This window comes from Tamandua tetradactyla, chromosome 5, assembly GCF_023851605.1.
Source record: "Tamandua tetradactyla isolate mTamTet1 chromosome 5, mTamTet1.pri, whole genome shotgun sequence".
NCBI lineage: Eukaryota > Metazoa > Chordata > Mammalia > Pilosa > Myrmecophagidae > Tamandua > Tamandua tetradactyla.
In genome coordinates, this window is record NC_135331.1 from 127,661,608 (window position 1) to 127,679,175 (window position 17,568).

General features: G+C 37.1%; 1 long non-coding RNA gene across 6 annotated transcripts in view; it reads left to right on the forward strand.

The window, feature by feature from the left end:
- The window catches only part of LOC143684847 (uncharacterized), a 380,663-nt gene that overhangs the window by 319,141 nt on the left and 43,954 nt on the right, over window positions 1-17,568 (forward strand). For all 6 annotated transcript variants that reach the window (XR_013176212.1, XR_013176208.1, XR_013176210.1 and 3 more), the window contains 2 exons: window positions 11,943-12,065; window positions 13,897-13,950. This is a non-coding gene — a long non-coding RNA (uncharacterized LOC143684847). The remainder of the gene's footprint in view (window positions 1-11,942; window positions 12,066-13,896; window positions 13,951-17,568) is intronic.

Genomic DNA, 17,568 nt, shown 5'->3' on the forward strand with positions numbered 1-17,568 from the left:
TTGCTTTCAGCCTCTGTTCCTGTGGGGGTCCCTCACTTTGCTTCCCTGGGGCAGGATTGCATCCCTTGGCCTCCTTGGGCTCTCTCCAGGTTCTGGCTTGAGTAACATCTCATGATGATGTCTTCTGGGCTTCAAACATCTCTAAACATCCTGTCTCCATTCTCCATGTGTCGGCATCTATATCGGCTCTGCTGAGAAGTTTCATCGGCTCTGAGGCTTCTGCTGCTTCTGGCTCTGCCCAAAATATTTCCTCTTTTAAAGGATTCCAATAATTTAATAATGACCCACCTGGAATGGGTGGAGTCACATCTCCATCTAATCAAAGGTCACACCCCCAATTGGATGTGTCACATCTCTGTGGAGATAATCTTTCAAAAGATTCCAACCTGCAGTATTGAATCAAGGTGAAAAGAAACAGTTGCCCTCACAAGATTGAATCAGGATTAAAATATGGCTTTTCTGGGGTACATAATATTTTCAAAACAGCACAGTGGGAAAAGGGCATGCATCATGGCAGACTGCCAGCTCTCTAACAAAACCCGTTGTCTTTTTTTCTGTAAACAGAATTATAGTGTGGAACGTGGCTGGACTCATTTCTAGTCTCCTTCATAGGCCGTAAATCTAAGTTCTGGCCAGTAGAATAGGGGCAGATATGATGTGCCACTTGGAGACCGAAGCTTTTCATAGAGTAGGTGTGCCTGCTCCACATTTTCCTCCCACTTTGCCTGCTGAAGCTGATGTGACATGGCCCAGCCTCAACAATATGGTTTAAAAGGGTGACTGAGGCTAAAGAGGTAAAGGAGCCTGGGTGTCTCAATTACCATATGGAGGCTATCCATCTGCCAACCTAAAGTCTGCCCACAAGGGTGATAAGTGAACCTCTATTTATTCTGGCCTTTATAATAATAATTTGTTATAGCAATTTAGCCCACTTTAATACACATGCTTAAAACAAGATCCACAGATGGCTAATAACCATTTTGAATATATATTTATATTTACTGATCCCATTTATATATACTGGTTCAAGTTCTTCAGAAACAATTTTGCAATAGATATTCTTTAAAGAGTCTTAGGAAATTGCATATTTTATTTAATAACTTCTCTGATAAATTTTCTCTAAGTAAGCAGTTATTAATAAAGATTTATATGTGAAGATGTTCACTGCAGTGTTTTTATAATAACATTTGGAAGCAAATTAATGTTAGCAAATAATTAAATGGTTAACTAACATTTAGTGCATTTATATGATGGCTTATTATATACGCATTAAAACTGTGTTTAGAAAGATTTTTAAATTATATGTAAGAAATATTCTTGCCACAATAGCGAATGCAAAAAAGCACACAAAACAGAATATGGAGTATATATCTAATATTTAGAGCTAAGAAGCAAAACTATATATAAATTTATAAATACTTGTAGATAGATATTTGAAAGTGCAAATGCTGAAATATTAATTGTATTTGTAAAAATGATTTATATAATTTTCCCTTTACCTTTCTGTTCTTTCCAGAATTCTCTACCACGAGTTTTTTATTAGTTTATAGTTAGAAAATAAAGTTATTTCGAAAAGCTGTCATAAATTGAAGTCAGTTTGTGAAACTGTATTTGTCAAAGTAGTAACCATTATAGGAATTTAAAATATGCTGTTATTTAGAAGACGAAGTTAGCTTTATTTTTTGTTCCCTGGTTATGAAATATTTTCTAATTTTATATATTTATAGCTGTACATTTTCTACAGAGTGGAATGAAGGCTGATACATTGGATGTCAAATATTTAAAAAAAAATTTTATTAAAGTATAATATACGGAAAGGAACAGGCACACCTTTAGTGTGTAAATCATGACTGTTCACAAACTGGAAGGACCCAAGTAACTAGCATCCAGATGAAGAAACAGAACAGAATATGTTTTAGGTTTCCTTTTAGTTACTTCCTACCAAGACAACTGCATAGGCTAGTCTTACCCTTTTTATATGGAGAGGAAGAAATGGAATCATATAGTATATGTTCTCTTGGGTCTTGCTTCTATTGCTCAATCTCATATTAGTGTGATTCATCCATATTGTTGGATGTAGTTTTAGATTATTGATTCACATTCCTGTGTAGTATTCCATTGTGGGAATATACCACAATTTATTTGTATTTCTGCTGGTGATAATGCTCTTGTGCAGTTTTGAGATCTTGGCTATTTTAAATAGTGCCTAGAACATTCCAGTTCATGTATTCTGATAAACATGCCTATGCATTTGGAGCTTAAAGATATGAGCCAAGAAAAGTAAATTTAAAAAAATTGGAATAAGGCAGTTCTCTCAAAGTTTAAGAAAAAATATGCTGATTGGATTAAGAAAATTGATGACATTTTGGAATTCCAATGGTATTAAATCCTAGTTAGGTTTCTGTACTCTTGTATCCTCCTCTTGTAAGATCCTGCTCTAAATGATATGCTTTTGAAAATTCACATCTACTTTGTTACCTTCTTGGGTCACAGAAGGATTCTGGGTTCAGTCAGATGGACAGGCAAGTTCGTATGGAATCTTCAAATTCTTAAGTTTTGTACTCGCCATCTCCCGCTGCCTACCATTTACTGTTATCTGGCACTAAGTCAATCTCTTACTTGGACTCTGGAAGCATTTACATTTGTGGTTCCTCTGCCTGGGTGTATATTGAGGGCTTTTGCAGGTGTGTTTAAAACAGCCATCTTAAAAGGCAGGAAACTGAAGTTTAAAAATGTTCATTAACTTGCTAGGAAGTGGTAAATGAGGGCTTGAACTTCAACCCCTCTTTATTTCCATATTTGTTCTCTTTTCATATAGTCATTTGATTCTCTCCTCTTCTCCTGATGGGAATGACAGGAGAGGACACAAAAGGGAGAGCCAAGCAGCCAAACCCACATGTGTGAGTGGTGATGGCATCCACCTGAACTTGAAGGCTGTAAGGCTGAATGTGGAGAGAGACAAAGCAATTTTAACTGGCTTGCAAATGTAAATCTAAAAGTGAGGGCAAAGGCACAGTAATAAATGTATATACCAACCCTAACTCAGAATATCTCAAGGAAAAACTATGTGTGCTGAAGTCAGATAGGCCTGTACTCTGGTCACAGCTCTGTTACTTGCTAGTGGTTTAACTTTGGTAAAGTTATTTAAAATTTCTAAGCCTCAGTCTGTAAAATGCAGAGAAGTAAACACTCTTAGCTAGTGGTGTGCTTATAAATATTAAACAACTGGTTTTCTGGGGAAAATATTTAAATATATACACATAGATGTTTATTATAAATATTACTGCTATTGATAATTTATAAATAATATAGAAATGATATTTGTTGTAAGTTTTAAATCACAATAATAACTTTTGTGTGATTTACTCTTTCTTTAAAAATCACCATCACTTTTTATAATTCTGTTGCCAACAACAGTGTCACAATTTTAGAATAAGCATAAATGTTTGATTGCTAGCTGATTCAGCAAAGAAGTTGTTTTGTCATTGACAAATGAGCATAATTCTAACATGAATGTCAGTTGATATTTTCATTTATGTGAATGAGTAAAACAAAATGAAACAGTGAAGACCCAGGTTAGAATTTCACTCATTTGTCAATGACATACGTGACTTCTTTGCTGAATCCAAGAAGAGTTTCCAAATACTGGAAGATTTTTTAGTCTATTCACAATATAAGAGCTACAGACATAAAGAAGCAAGAGATTATCTGCTTTTTCTTGCTTAATGAAGATTAGGTTGAGGGAAGCCTGTAACAGGACTGTTAACATGTCATATTTAATCTACCTTAAAAACATCAATTTCTTTAGTCTAGACAATCAACAAGATAAATATGTGTCCTGATTTGTAGAGTTGGCTGATTTCTAGCCATGGCCAATTTGAAACTACCAATGGGATGTCACTAGGTGTTGAGTTGGGAGGAGAAGCGCAGAGCCCAGCATACAGATGAGTTCATAGTATTTCTACCATACAGGTACAATAATCATAACTTCAAGAGTATAGATAATAAAATGTAGTAAGTTAATTAGGGTTTTTAGTATTTATTGCCTTTATTTTAATATGATCAATTTAAACATGTTTTAATGTTTAATTATATAGAAGGTAAGTTAATATAATTTAATGTTAATAATGGTCATGTGTATTAACTGGCTCAAAAATTTCCTGAAGATTTAACAATCAACTCTTATGAGCTGGTACAAGCCAGCCTCAGCTCACTGCTGCTCACCAGTAGGACAGTTGAGATACTTAGAAATTATAAAGGTAAAGTTCCTGTTGCATAGTAGTGTCATGGTCAGGTTCATGTGTCAACTTGGCCAAATGATGGTAACTGTTTGTTGGGTTGGGCAAGTGCTGGCCTGTCTGCTGCGATGAGGATGTTTCATAGAATTAGATCATGATCATGTCAGCTGCATCCACAGCTGATTACATTTGTAATCAGCCAAAGGGGAGTGTCTTTTGCAATGAGTGATGCTTAATCTAATCACGGGAAGCCTTTTAAGGAGGATTCAGAAGAGACAAGCTCTCTTCCTGCTTTGGATGGTGAGCCTCTCCTGTGGAGTTTGTCCAGAACCTCCATCGGAGTCATCGGCTTCACAGCCTGCCCTGCGGATTTTGGACTATGCATTCCCACGGTCACATGAGATGCCTTTATAAATTTTATATTTGCGAGTGTTCTCTGTTGATTCTGTTTCTCTAGAGAACCCTAACTAATACAAGTAGTTACTCAATAAAACTTAGTTATAAACTATACAACAGGAAAGCTAAGTTCACAAGAAATATTTTTATTTTGTTGTAAAAAATGAGTGACATGTTGTCTCTAGGGTAAGGACTAAGTACAGAGGAGTTGGATTTGGAACTGTTTGCAGGCCACTAACTGTTCTTGAATGATTATTGTAAGTCTCAGTTAACTCATCTATAAAGTAAGGATAATAATTGTGTATACGTCATACAGCTGTTGAACATATTAAATAAAATAATGTATAAAAGGAATCACAAGCTACATGGGCTAAAAGAAAAGACCTTTACTCCCTTATAGCACTTCAAATGTACGAAATGCTAAATTTACAAAATTACAGGCCACCAAATTCTAAACTTCTAATGGTTTCACAATGTAACAAAGGTCTTATTTATCCTTCCCCCCTCCTTTGTGTCTGCATTCTATACTCGCTGCACTGTCACTTATTTCTGCAGTAGAAAGAATGTCTTCCAGACTCCTTCCTGCAACACTTGAATGTGCTCATTTGATAATTTAAGCTTTGTGAGTGTATGTGAGTAAGAAATAATAATATAAACAAGACAGTCTCCACATTTGTGTCAAGATGACACCCGTCAAACTGTTTTTAGCAGTATATTACACCCATTGAAATGTGGTAAAGCATAGATTTGTCATTTAAATTAAAGTGATTTAAGATTTGATTTGGCTTAGATAATTTTTTGAGAATTACATGATGCTCCTTGAGATAATAGAAAGCATTCCAGGTGTCACAATATCAGGAAAGGGAATTACTAAGAGGAACTTAGGCAAAACACTAGTTAGCAGTGAGGAAGAGTGGGCAGAGAGCTCATCTGCAGCAGCCTGATGGAGCAAACCTGGTAACTGAACAAAAGCCCTTAGAGAAGAAGGGTGTGAGTTAAAGTAGAGAAAGTGTCTCTAACCTGAAGTGACACTCTTCCCCACAAAAAGCCATTTGGTGGTTGGAATGTGAAAAGACATTGTAGGAAGAGAAAAAGTAGATAAAGGAACCAAGTCTTTCCTTTTTCCTTCTTTGAAGGCCATTTTGCATGGGATCTGGGGCTTTCAGAATAATTAAAGAGGTAGGCACCAGCTAGGAGAGATTGCAGAGCTATCTGCTTCCCAAATCTTGTTATAAGGGGGTTAGAAGTTAAGCATTCAAAGAGCTAAGAGGTTATATGGGTGGAGCAGAAGTCAAGGGGCTTGACACAGGAAGACTTCACATATCTGCAAATATTATGAATAAAGTTGAAGACGTACAATGGTCTCTGGATAGGCAAAGATGGCTTGCAGCTTCCTCTGTCATCAACTTGCTAGTATTTATATGTAGGATTTTAATGAGCTGAACTCAGCAGGTCACACTTTATTTTCCCCCATCATTTCTTTCACACAGTCTCCATCACATCTTCCAGGCTGTTGGCTAATGCCATAATTTTAGGGTACTTTAAGGTATAAAAAAACCGGACCCATATTCAGTAAAATTTTAACCTAGTACAAATTAAGTAATTAAGTTCTTAGAGTTTCTCCTTCTTAGTGTCCACACTTGATCCATGAATTGGGGAATGGCAGTAGGAAATCGCATATGGGGATAGGTTGTAATTGTCATCTCCATCCACCCCTCTCTCTCCCATGCACTATTCCGTATCTCTGACCTCTTCCAGTTTAAGGGAGGAATAGCAGGAGGGGCAGGAAGGAAGAGAAAGAAGAAGGAAAGGAGTAAAGGTCCTTTCATTTAGACCATGTAGTTTGTGATTCCTTTTGGTGAATAAATGTCCTTCGTCATGGTCGGTAAACAAATACTGTTTTTTCTAGAGATCTTTTCTGGGAACCTCCAAAATGCAATCTTTCCAAGTATGGGTGGTCTCTTCTCTAGCCAATTCCCTTGTCTCCTGTGTCTTTGTTCAAAGGCTGCCATAACAAATCACAAACCCTGTGGCTTAAAACAACCAAAATTTATTGTCTCCCACTTTTGTAGTGTAGAAGTCCAAAATTAAGGTGTTGGCAGAGCTACCATTCTTCTGTAGGGTTCTGGCAGTAGCTTGCCAGCAATCCATGATGCTCTTTGGCTTATGACATAACTCAATCTCTGCCTCCATCACTTGGCTGTCTTCTGTCTATTTGAGCTCAATTTTCTCCTTCTCATAAGGACACCAGAAATATTGGATTACAGCCCACCCTAATCCAGTTTGGTCTCATCTTAACTAATAATATCTTTAAATGTTAGATCCTGTTTACAAGTAGGGCCACGTTCACAAGATCACGGGTTAGGACTTGAATATATCTTTTAGGGGGACAACTCAACTCATAACATCCTGCTCCCAGCAACACATCTTTATGTTTTCTCCTAGTTCCTCTCTCCCCTACAGAAAGCTTTCCTGGGTGGGGTCATTCCAAATGACTTGAGTCAAGTTAAATGCTGTGGCATCCACTTGACAACCCAAAAACCTCATGCACCACACAGTGCAAATTTGAGTCTCTATCTCCAAATGTAGTATTAATATTCCTGGCTGCTTAGTTCAAGTTCTCCCAATATCCTTTGTACTGCACATTAAACAGCTCAGGAGAGTGTTAAAATTTCTGCAGCTCAGTACCCATTTAAGGGAGGGCAATGGTGATGGGGGCAGTCTTTCTGGGGACAGATGATAAGGAGGAGTATTGAGTGTAGGACATTTAAAAACAATGTAACTGATCAAGGTGAGTCTGTTTTTTATTATCACTGTATACTGACAATTCTAAACAGCATCAATGATAAAATAATTCCTCCTGAAAAATCTTTTGTGCATCTGTTTTAGTTTGCTAAACTACTCAAAGCAGATATCATGAAATGTGTTGGTTTTAACAGGAGTATAGCTGATACTTGTAAGTATTAGCTTACAAGCTTACTGTACAAGCATCATCAAGACAATGCTTTCTTCCTAAAGACTGATCACCAGCGATCCTGGATTCTTCTGTCACTTGATAAGGCACATGGTGGCATCTGCTGGTTCACCCTTCTCTTCCAAGTGTCATTGATTCCAGCTTTTTGTTTCCATGGGAGGCTCTGTCTTTCTGTCTTTTTCCCTCTCTCCCTCTCTCCCCCACTTCCCTCCCTCCCTCCCTCCCTTTCTCACCTCTCTTTCTCTCTCTTCATCCTGTTTATCAAGGACTCCTGCAAGAGTATTAAGATCCACCCTGGACATGCCTTAACTTAAGTAACAGAATCAAAAGATCCTACTCAATAGTTTTATATCCACAGGAATAGATTAGCTTTAAGAACATGATTTTCATGGTACATATGGTTCCAAACCACTACATGGTCTAAGTTCTAAATAAATGCCACATATTTGTTTCAGTGTTGATAACGCATAAGTTAGTTTCAAATCATCACATTTTTATTACTTACCCTTGAGCAAACATTGTATACTACAAGGATGTTAATTTTGAGAATTCCCAGTTATATAGTTGTCCCCTGACACACATGAATCAGTAGCTATCTTGATTCATTTTGAGCATAACTTCATAATAGTTTGGAAAGATTTGAGCTCACTTCAAGCCTGTTTCATGTCTCCAATCCCTGCAGTATTGCATATTTCTCCATTTAAAGGGCAGATTCAAAATAAACGAAGTCAGCCAATGATTGTAATGGAAAAGAAAGAGGATAAAAGTTAACTTCAATTTTTTCATTCCTTGTGACCACTTAGGGAATTTTTATTTGTGTTTGAAATTTAAAACAGTGAAACAGGGTACACAGTTCAATGTGTAATATTTTTGTTGGTAACTTAAAAATTTTAATTCATACATGAAATATTTTACTGACTGTGCTGGTTTGAAAGGATGTATGTCCTCTAGAAAAGTCATGTTTTAATCAAAATCCCATTTCATAAAATGGCAGATTAATCCCTATTCAATACTATATGTTTGAATCTGTAATTAGATCATCTCCTTGGAGATGTCTCCCAATCAAGAGTGGTTGTTAAGCTGGATTAGGTGACAACATGTCTCCACCCATTCAGGTGGGTCTTGATAAGTTTCTGGAGTCCTATAAAAGAGGAAATATTTTGGAGAATGAGGGAGATTCTGAGAGAGTAAAGCAGAACAACATGGCCACAAGAAGCAGAGTCCACCAACCAGTGACCTTTGGAGATGCAGAAGGAAAATGCCTCCCAGGGAGCTTCATGAAGCAGGAGGCCAGGAGAGGAAGCTAGCAGATGGCACTGTGTTTGCCATGCCCTTCCAGCTGAGAGAGAAACCCTGACTGTGTTTGCCATGGGCCTTCTCAACTTGAGAGAGAAACCCTGAACTTCATCAGCCTTCTTGAACCGAAGTGTCTTTCCCTGGATGCCTTAGACTGGACATTTCTATAGACTTGTTCTAACTGGGACATTTTCTCAGCCTTAGAACTGTAAACTAGCAACTTATTAAATTCCCCTTTTTAAAGCATTCTGTTTCTGGTATATTGTGTTCTGGCAGCTAGCAAACCAGAACACTGACTTTAACTGATACTGTGAAATTTTTAAAAATCTTCCTTTTGTTAAATTGCTTTTTGCTTATTTAATTATTTTATTGTATTAAACTGTGGTGTTATTAATTACTGTGACAGGCCAATGTATAGATATATTTTCCCTCAAAATATATATTAAGACAATTAAAATGTATTAAGTGCTGTTATTTTGTACCATAACATTAATTTTATTTTTACTAGCATGATTATATATATGAAGTTCAAGAAAATTGTTTTACAGTCTTAATTTTATTTTCTGGACAATATTATTATTTGTTTCAATTTACTGTTATTACTGAGGAGTTGAGTGTTAAAAGTAATGCGCTTTGGGTATTAAATATAGGGATTGCCTTTGAGTTGGTGTAAGCGAGAAATCAGGATTTAAGGGATGATTTTGATTACTGAATCATATAGATTTTCCTTTTTGCTTTCTGGGATATTGGAGTAGACACAGGGGAATACCTGAAAGCCTGAAACTATACTTAAGCTGCTCTGATATCTGAAATGATTGTAAAAAGCTCTTATCTTGTGCCTCTGTGCCTCTAAAAGCTGCTCCGCCCTCTATCTCGTCATTTTCTCGTAGCACAATGGCATCACGACTAATGAAGAATGTGAAGTCAGCCATTAACTAGTTTCAGCCCCGGACATTTGTAAGTCCTATCAGCTAGATTCTGCTATTGAAAGATAACTTGTCTCCCTTCCTTCCGGCTTACCCCCTCAGTACTGGAGTCATAGCACTGCCTCCCTCCTTTCAGCTTACATTCTCCTATTGAAATGATGATAACAGTCTCCTTTTGTGCTCTGAACTTGCTATTTGAAATAACCTCATCCCCCCCTTGCTAAAATCTTTAAAAACCTTGAACTCCCTAAACTCGGGGAGACAGATTTTGGGTCACTAGGCTGGCTGCTGTCCCACTACCTGCCTAGTAATAACCTCTTTCTCTCTTCGAAACCCCAGCGTCTCAGGAATTGGTTATTGAGTGCATTGGGCAGGAGAACCTCCGGACTTTGTCTGGTAACATTGGGGCTAAGAGCTCAGTCTCCCCTCTTTCTAAAACCTCTTTCCTAGGATCTCCAGTGAGTTCTTTTGCAGCCCACTCACTTGGCTTGGGTGTTTCAAATCATGTAGAATTTGAGAGTTAAGGGAAGGTTCACAGTAACTAGAACTTTTACCTCATTTTACCTTATATTAAAAATTCCTTTCTATAGTTCTTCTACTCTTTCAGTAAATACATTTGCATATATTTGTACAGGTTGAAGTTTAAATCTAATGGAGATAAAAGGGGCACAGTGGTGAGAAAGGGGTACTCTCTATCCATTTCCTGGGTGTCAGTCAGTGGGGGAAGTGGAAGTGATGGTGGGGAGCAGATTAGCAAGGCTGCAGATAAGGGTTGTTAGGCCACTCCTGAGAGCAGCCCCAGGGAAGCCAGCAGCCCCACAGGAAGCCATTTTGGCAACCATGCTGCAGAGAAAGCCTATGGCAAAGACTGAGACCAAACTTCTGATATCCTTGTGGATTAGGAAAGCCTGCTCTTTTGAAAAGGGAGAATGAGGCCCCAGGGAGTTCCTGGGTTACAACCCTATTCTACAAGTGCTTGCAATTTATGGAGTGCCCAGAAAAGGACAGAGCCTGGTTCAATGTAATTGATACTCCTTGGTGAGCTATATACCCCACAAAGCAAGTCATTCATCCTAGTTGTTTTGTGTCAGCAAGAGTCTGCACAGAAGTGACATTCAATTCTGACATATTTCTTACTATATCCCCGAAAGCCCTCTGCTCCAGTCCCAATGATCCCTCACTGAATCTGAAATACAGTGTATTTCAATATGTTCACGCCTTGCTGTTAAATCATTTTCATTCCCTAAATTTGAATTCAAATACCACTTCCTTATTTTCCTCTACTTACTCATGACACTTTGATTCTACTTCTTTAATTAATTTTTAGTTCACTTTGAATTGTACCTGATTTGTTTTCACAATTGCTACCCTCACCACATTTCAAAGTCTTAGAAGTTAGAGTTCATATCCTATGTACTTTCATACCTTTATCTACCCTTCTCTTGGGTGCTTAATGAAACACGTTTAAAAAAATTTCTCCCCGAACTTATTCAATAAATATGTTTGGGAATTAATCAAATTCAATGCCAAAATAATGACCATAGTTGTTATTGCATATTAATCAAATGCCAAGTTTCTGGGGAAAAATTAAACCAATTTTTATTGAATACCTATGATAATCTATAAAGTATTCAAAACACAATATATATTTCAAGCCATGAAAAAATTATGAAAAAAGTGTCTATTTGCTCTTATGCTTAGAAATATAATAGTGCCCAGAAGTTGGAGAAATCAGGGAAAGAGTGGGTGTCTTTTCTGATGAACTCTATGTTCAGGTGAAAGTCTAGAACCCTCAAGTCAGATTGTCATAAAAAAGATGAAACCAGGTATCAGAATTGGGTTACCAGGCTGGATTCCAAGACATGAAGTCAGGGATCTATCCGGGAGTGAAGCACATTTTTCAAGAAAGAAAAAAAGTTAACACAGAGAAGCCAAAATCTGAGCATGAAGGTAGAGAGGAGGTAGTTTGGTTTGTCCTTTACTGAAACAGGATGAGTCATAGAATCACATCATCCCCAGGAAAGGGCTCTTTAGGTGCTTTAAAGTTGGTGGACTCTGACAGTGTCTTTGCTATTTACTTTTAGCTCCTAAATTTTTACTTTTCTTTTGCAGGCTGCAATTCATGTTCCAGAACAGCTTCTATTAAGGATCCTGATTGATTTAAGATTTGAGAGCAAAACAAACACACACCAGTCAATCAATATTCAACTAATTACAAGGAGGCCACTAGCAAAGGTGTTGTTTAGTTTTTGTATAGGATAAAACATTCTGCTTCTATAGGATAAAACATTCTGCTTCAGTGTCTCATTCTTCATCTGAAGTTCTATTTATGTTCAGTTTTCAGTAATACAGATGTGCCCCACTTTTTTGAGAAGAACATGCTAGGATTCAGATCTTTGGGATGGAAAATGAGAATAATTATTTCAGTTAGGAAAGAAGTATTTAACAATTCAAAATATTGGTGTTGCAAATACTGCCTTATTTGATTCCACTAAATGTATTTCTATTGTGTCTGTATATATGTATACACACATTGTATAACATTCTGGTTCACAAAGCTTTACCTGGGAAAGTAGTCAGAAGATTTAAGGTCACAGGTCAAAAATTACAAGCAATTGAATATACTTTAAATCCCGACTCAAATTCTATTTCCAGACTGAAACCTTCCCATCTTCCTAGTCTAACTTACTCATGCTAACAAGTAGGAAGGAAACCAAAATCACTCCATGAAACAATATTTCTTATATATCACAAAACAACCATGTACAACTTCATAAACTAATACATCACATAAAATTGTATTTAGGTACCTTCTGCTTAGCAATAAAATACTAAAAATAAATCATTCAGCATGATATCATAGAAAAATCTACAAATACTAGTTCTTTTGATTTCCCAATTTGTCTTGCATTTATTGTACAACATTGTAGAAGCAAATACAAATAGAAAACTCATTTCATTGGTATGAGATGAGTTTCCATAGATGTATAATTCATTTCTGCTGTTATTAGGACATTTAATTATGGTTTCATGAGAAACTATTGAACCAAAAAGAATAAGATTTGAGTTTGAAACTGGACTTTTACATTTTTACTTGGTAAATTTGAACAAGTCACTATCATTCTGAGATTTGGTTTACTAATCGATAAAACGACATAATGAGCTTGCTTCATCCAGCTCATCTTGCTTCAATGAGAATTTATTCTGATCATATATACAAAGCATGCATTGTGCAATATCTGCCACTGAGTAGAAGTTCAGTAAGACCTTGTTATTTGGTTTCATTTTTAACTGCATAATGATGAGTTTTCTGCTCTTTCATTTGATTTATTACTTTCCAAAAGAAAGAGGACAAGCACGAAAGAATTATATGTGACAATGTAAATCCAGAGAGAGCTACTGTATATCATACTACAGCATCATGGAATGTTTCATGACAGGGCACCGCCATATGTGTTTATCTGGAATGTACCTTAGAAAAGTCCAGATGAGGAGCTGCAGCTCTAGAAGCAAGTGTTCCCTGTAGACACATTGTTTGTTCATTGGGTGGTGGGGACAGGTATGGAAGAATGGCCAGCACGTAGTTGTATTGTCGATATTGAGGTTGCTTTAATTTTAACTCATTTTCCTTTAGATTGGGCATCTGTACCCTCACTCTCCAGCTCTGTGGTCTCCATTCATCCTCCTTTTCTCATATACTCTTGTATATTACACAGTGATACAAGTTGCTGTGTCTTAACCCTTACACCACCTGAATCTTGTCTTCCCATCCCTCAGTTAACGGGTAGGAATGGAAGGAAGGTAGCAGGACTTGTCAAAGATATAGGGTCTTCATGGACAGAAATACTGGATTGAGAGACAGTGTTCTAGTTCCATCTCCCCCACAATCTGCAACACCTTTAATCTCTCAGATTTTCAGTGTCCTTTTTTATAAAATCTTGGTTTGGGCTAGCACTAGATAATCTCTAAGATCTCCCTGATTCTAAGACTCTGAATTCAGGTCTTGCAAAGCTGACTCAAACGATATTTTTGTTATAATCACCAGGTCATCCTTCTCTCCTTTCAGGGAAGAGGTGATGTCTACACTTAGGAACAATTAGAAGACTAAATTCAAACAAAAGTGAGTACATATGTTCTTTACAGGTTCCAATCTGTGGAGCCCAAAAGTTTTTGAAACGTTAAAGAAAGCAAAAGGTCAAATGATTTGATTTTTTTTTCTGATATAAGGATAAAAGTTAACTTTGCCTCTAATGTTGTGGCTATTTATGACAATTCATCACATCAGGAAAAAATAGGTCAGGTTTAAATATCCTGCTGTTTATAAAAATATATGAAAGTACAAAATAGTCTATATGTTTCTTCTTTTAAAGAGTGGATATTTTTAATGACCTGGCTAGCTTTGTGGATCAAGCATTTGGATCCATGGCACTGCCAATGCAGAAGACAAAAAGCTTGTCACTTCACCGGCTTCTTCCAAGCAGCAAAGCAGCAGCTAGTTTCCTAACACCAGCAGGCACTGGGATCTTACTGTATTAACTTCCAAAAGAATAATAGAAATGGTAGTTTCCTTCGATTTTATTTTGACCCAATTCTTCTTTAAGTCCTAAAGGTGAATAGAGAATTTCCCAGTGACAAGATATGCATCACACATTACTTACACTGATTTGTATTCCTCATTTTATGATTCTCTTCTTCAAATCCCTCATCGCATGTATTAAAGAAGATCTTGTCTCAAGGCCACTTGTAGGGTGATCAAATCACTTATTTTTATTGCCTATTCTTCCATGCACATCCATAAGATCGATTTCATTTTTTATCTTATGCTAAAGAATAGAATTTCTTGGGTCTATCATGAGCTCCTTTATATCCGGACAATTGCCATGATCCATCTGCAAGCTTGTAAATCTATTTAAATAGCATGAAGCTATCAATCTGACACTTAACCAAAAATATACTTAATTCCCTTATTTTGTATTCACCTCTATGATTCTGATTTAGTTTTCCCCTCCTAGGAAGGTTATATAGGGATGGGAGAGGGTGAGAAATGACTTATTGCAACTATAAATTGGATGGGCAAGGGGGAAAGGGACGGGAGAGGAAGATCTGAACTTACATAGACCTTGAAGAGGCCACTTGGGGCAGTTCTTGCTGCCAAATCAGCAGTATTTATGACATCTTCTCTGAAGTTGTAAAACGTTGGCCCTGAGTATTATATGGCAGTCATATTACATGGGTCACCTATCTCGCTTCTTAATTTTCACTCAAAATATTCCCTATTCCTAGACTTGTCTCTCTCTGCTCCTTCGGTTTCATACTTCTGTCTAAACTTGATTCTAAACTCTGAACCTGATTCTTTAAAAAGTCCTGTCTAAGTTGATGCCAGATATACTCCACCATACCAATTTAAGCACTCTTCTTAGCCTTTTTGTAGATAATTCTATCTATTAAATTCAAATTTTAAAAATACAGTAACTATATAGGACAAGGAGAACAATGGTAAATCATAAAACCATGTTTGTGTGCATCGTCAGACCCTGCAAACAGCAAATACAAAATGTCAGATTTGAGGGGCACTGGGTAGGAGTCCTGACCAAAAACAACCCTTCTCTGCATTAGAAGAGGAAATCCAGCCACTCCTTGCCTTTCTATCTCTTGTTCTAAATTTAACATTCTACTCTTGAGTGAGGCAAAAACAAAATTTGTCATTAACACTTGCATGTGATGAGTTTATTCAGCACTTCAAAATGAAGGGTGTGAATAATGGGTAGGAAACTTGTAAGGAAGAGAATGTGGGTTAACTACACCACAAGGGCAGTGTTCTGAATCTAGCATGTGGTTTCCATGGGCATCATGAGAAAGCCAAAGTAGCTTTCCAGTAACCTAACAGGAATGACTATGAGCTTCCTATGTTACCTTCTTCTCTGCAAGGCCTCCTCTCCAGACAGCAAAGTTAGAAGGGAGAAGGGAAACGTATGCGTGCTCAAAAGTATTAAATTTTTGAACGCAAGAGGGAAGTGCTCAGAACAACTCTTTCCTATCTCTAAGGAGATGTGTTAGAATATCCATTATCTTGAGCAGAAGCTCCTCACTGCACCAATGCTTTCATAACCTGCTTTGCCATCACTCCCTGTGATGATGGCAAAGGTCCTCATAGTACCCTTCTATCTCCTTTGAGGCCACTTATGACATGGTCTCAGTCATATCAAATCCCATTTCTCTATTTGCACACATTTAGTACTGGGACATTTTTATAAGGTCCTAGTAAACCCCTGGTTCCTGGTACTGACCTTGTTGCACAGGATGCTTATGTGGATTCCATCATATGCAACGGAGGATCCAAGCAAGCAGCATTGTTCCTATTTATTTAGAAATGCACATCATCAAGACTTGCTCAGTTTTCAGCTAGGGTGTAACTAGTGGGCTTTTTGATTTGACGGTTGTATTAAATTAAAATTCTGCAGTAAATATCAGTAAGCACCCAGGAAGGAAACTCAGTATCCCTAAGGGCCCTATAATAAGTGTTTGAAATGAAACAAAGAAGTAATTAAGTGCAATCAAAAAGAGGTGGCTTATCTGGGAATAGAAAACCGTTCCAGGGAAATTGTCTATTCTTTCTTTCCCTGCCTTCCTCCTCCTCATCTCACACAATGTTCTCCCACTGAAGGGCCCATCTCATCCAGTGTAAGCTTAGTAAAGCAAGTGACCCTCAGGTGCAATCTCTGAGAAGTTTAACCCATTTGGTGAAGAGCTTTGAATCCAATTTTTGACTGAGCTGTATGCGTTTAAGTACCCCCTATTTGTTCTGAAAGGTCTCTAAATCCCCGCACCCCTTCTTTTCAGAATCTAGACTACATTCACCACACATGCCTCTGCCCTGGTAAAATGCTCAAAGCTTTCACAGGGTTCAGCAAAGGCTTTATCCAAAACATGACGTTAGGGGTTATCAAACCAGATGGAAAGCCCAAATGGAGATTTCCCCATGCAGAGGGTTTTATAAGTTTGTCATGGATATAAATGCTGTTGTAACAAAGAATTCTATTATCATTCCTACTGTTAGTTCTAAGTATCACACTTCTTCCTTTCACTCTTTTAAAAATAACTTCCAAAAAAGTTTTAAAATGATATTTAAAAAAATATTTTCTAAGCTAATACCTAAACACGGCTTAACAAGTAAATGTGTTCTAAATATCAGCCTCGTGCTCTACCTCAACCTATATCCCTTGTTTGTGATTCACGTGAACAACCCCATTCAATATTTTAGCTCTTTCTCTGGCATTCACTTTCATATTTGTAACTAGTATTCTTATTCTGTTATTAATTTATTAATAAGGTTTGGCCATTACCCATTTACTTGAAGACAGATGAGGATTTAGCCTCTTTCCCACGCTTTCACCTTCTGAATAAAGTTAAATCAATATTCTGTGTTTATATTCTTACATATTTACAATATGTAAATGTTGTTTTTTCTCAAATATTGCACTATAATTTATTTTCTTGTACCAATTTTTGTTAATCCTGAAGCTAATACTTACCTTGGTTTATCATTTGACTATTTTTCTTTGTACCTGTCACTAATTCTTCCCATATTTTTCTGATGACTTCTTCATATACTATGCCATGTAGTTAAATGTTCCATTTTTAAAATTTTTCCCTGGAGACTTTCATCCCCCAGTAAATGTGTGGCTCTCTATGCAGCTCACAGCTCTCATCCTGGAACTTCCCTACATCAGCATCCAGA